Here is a 3,537-nt window from a genome sequence, read left to right on the forward strand (position 1 = left end):
AAAAATAGCTTAAAAGCACATCATAATGTATAAAGCTTTTCTAGTAGATGTAAATAAACAGAAATAACTTTTTCTATTTTAATTCTGAACTGGAAAAATGTCACAGTGGATGACAACTAGGTTCTATGGAAATTCTTTAACAAAAAAAAAATCTGAAGCAAGTAAATATTCACTAAATTTGTAGTTTGGTACAACTTAAGATATAATTTTATTTCTCTAACACTTTCTTAATTATCTTCTCAAATTCTGAGTGGAATTTGGGTTAAACTGCAAGAAAATTTAGTTATTCTAAAATGACACACAAAAGAAAACATACTGTACAGTTTTGTCTTTCATTATTTTAGTTCAATCTTTGCATTACATCCACTTACATGAAGAGAAGTATACTGGTTAATCACTTTATAAGAATGATTTTTTAAGTCCTATACTGCCCTTGGAAATACTTCCTCCATTACAGATTGTGCCCAACCTGATGGCCATGATTATGCATTAAAGTACTACCTCATTATAATGCTACCAGTTTTAATGTTCTCTACAATATAAAGCTGTGGTGCCTTGGCTCCCAAAAATTTAGTATCATCTGCTGCTTAGCTCATCGCCACATGGCTTCAGAGGCTAAAGTCATTATGCTCTGTCACACAATAAAGGAAAAAAAGCAGGAAGCTTGAAGGTCCAAGTGCAAAGCCCACAGATGTGAATATGAAGTTCAGGTGTGAACTTGATATTGGGATGTTGGGAATTAAGGTAAGAAAGGAACTTGAAAATGTGACTCGATTGTCAAAATAGCAAGAAAGTGTCATCGATATAGTGGTTGTAAAGGATGGGTTTAAAGTCACAAGGGCATTTTTCTAACCCCTTCCATTCATGGCAGCATAGAAAACCATTGGCTATCACTAGACCCAGCAGGGATTCCATCTATTTGGTCATAAACAACGTCATTAAAGAGGAAATAGCTTAACTTTGTGGAGAGGTAAGTTCCAAGAATTGTTTATGGGTGAAATTAAGATACTACTCAGTGTCAGAAGGAAATAGAGTTGTCCTATCATTAATTGCAACAGGTTTAGAGTAGCATTAAGCCTGCTCAATTTTGATGCAATTTTAATTATCCAATGAAAATGCTGATTGTTTTTACGATGACCTCGAAGAAGTTTTATACTGGATGGAGCAACAAACAACAGCTACTCCAGAAATTGTGATGCATATGCAAAATGCTCCACATTACGTTTCGTAAAGAGGCATGAAACCAAATGAAGCAGACTAAGGTATCAGACTTTTTAAGTAAATAAGTGAACATGAGTGTGCTTTGTTTCTGAAATATCGGGAAGTTTGCAATGGGTAGTCAGGATTGTTGTTTTTGTTTGTTTTTAATTACACCACTTGGGTTGTTAAAGGTCAGCTTGTCTTTACAGTTTGTCCAGGAACTCAATCTTAGTGTTACCTTCAATCAGGGAAGAACCAAGTACATGAGTGACTACTTAATTTTATTAGCACCTGACCTAGGCTTTCAGCATATACTGGGTTAAGCCATATTTGGTTTGAACTACCAAACTTTGCTAGCAACTGCCAACTGTAACAGAGAGAAGCAGTATGCTGATCTTAAAAGGCATAATCCTACTGGGGAAGCGTGGTTGGTTAGATTGCATGTTTAAAACTGCCCAGAACTCATTTGAATTGTATTTCATCTTTAGTGTTATGAAGACATTTTTCATTTACATACCCATCTATTGACATTACTTGTTGCAATGTTATATTTTAAGCAAGAAATCTTAATATTTGAATATGGAAACTGTGAATAGTGTCCATAATCGAGCATTTAGTTATTGGTAATGTTTAATGATTGAAATGTCAGTAACATCAATTGTATTTTTTTGTAAATATTATTATTCGTGTTCATTTTGTAATCTTGTTAAATCGTGTTATTTTGTTTGCATAAAGTTTAGTTCAGAAAACCAACTTAATAAAAGTCTTAACTGACTTTACTTATTCAGGTGTTTAGTGTCCGACTTACGTTTGCATGTATGGTATTTTATAGTTCCTTGCTAGTGATCCTTTTTCATGCATTCATTATCTCAAAATTTGCATGGAATGTGACATTTGTTGCAATATAGTGTCTAAGCTATGAGTGTGATCCAAGAAAGTCATGGAGATGATTTTAGGCTTAAGGCAAGTGCTAATTATGAGAAATAAAAACTTTTTTATGATCTATATTTAACATTTTTACTTCACTGATTTGTTCTGTATGCACGAAATAAAAAACAACAACAACATAACTACTAAAGGTGTGGCAATACATCAATATGATAGGAGTATCGTATCCTGAAGCCATGATACAATTGTATTGATACATCATCCGATACGATGATATATATTTATATATATCTTCATGAAACTTGGCAAGCTTTCAGTAAACAATATAAGTCTTTTGTACAGAAAAAATCAGAATTTCTAATAAAGTACTTTTGCTAAAAATTAATGATTCTATAAAGGAAGATGAGTATTGAGTATTCATTTCTTTTAGCAAAAACATTACATGTAAAGTAACATAACAAATTAAGCATAACAAAATGGACAGACAGATATTAACTTTTTTATTTTACTTCTCTTGCCAGCTGCCATTTAGTTGATAAAACCTGAGAATTTGAAAAAGCACTGTAAAGTGTGAAGTACTTAAATAAGACAATGTTAGTAATATAGATAATAAATTACAGACAAGACTGTCGAACTTTGTAACAAACCGTTGGTAAAACTTTTGTATCTAGGTACATATTGTATCACGGCATCAATATCTAGATACATATTGTATTGACCACTATGATGAGATGCGCATCCCCAATAACTACATACTTACTTATTTATTGAAATAACATATATTGTTTATATCCATAAAATATGCTAAATACTTATAGAAAGTAAAGTTGTGGATCTGTAGGCACAGAGTAATCTGTGATTAAGACTCTTGAGTTAATTAACAATTAGTCAGCTTTTACGGGTAAAAAATAAGCACCGATAACATAATGAACTTTTCTGAACATATTATATAATAAGGTATTGTATCTTAATAATATAACAACAGATATAAAATAATAATCTTACTTAATACAAAACCAAATAGCCTTAAAATGTCTTGAAACTGTGCACAAAGTTTTATGAAAAACTCGGTGAAAGTAAAGAATGTATGATAATATGTTAACCACACCACAGCTGCTACATATAGTGCCAATGAGGCAGATGTAACAGTTTGATTAATATTAACTTCTGATTAAATCAAGCTACCTACAGATATCAGAACTAAAAAGCAATACAGTAATGAGGTACTGTTCTTATATTCTTATTAAGAATGCACTGTCATCTGTTTCGGGATACCCAACAGGCAACAATGTATTCTAATCCCTTATGGCATAAGGTCAGTTTAGAAGATATAGGTTAGTCTAGATCAGTGGTCGGCAACCTTTTTTGATCACGGGTTAAATTTTTTTTTTGTTTAAAAATTTAGCATTGTGTTGGGTCAGTGATAATCATATAATTATTAATACCGGT

At 32.0% G+C, this 3,537-nt stretch overlaps 1 protein-coding gene across 1 annotated transcript in view; it reads right to left on the reverse strand.

Annotated features, from left to right (window-relative positions):
• LOC106471015 (DNA mismatch repair protein Msh6-like) overlaps positions 1-3,537 on the reverse strand; it is a 51,256-nt gene that overhangs the window by 14,763 nt on the left and 32,956 nt on the right.

This window comes from Limulus polyphemus, unplaced genomic scaffold, assembly GCF_000517525.1.
Source record: "Limulus polyphemus unplaced genomic scaffold, Limulus_polyphemus-2.1.2 Scaffold4354, whole genome shotgun sequence".
Classification (NCBI taxonomy): Eukaryota; Metazoa; Arthropoda; class Merostomata; order Xiphosura; family Limulidae; genus Limulus; species Limulus polyphemus.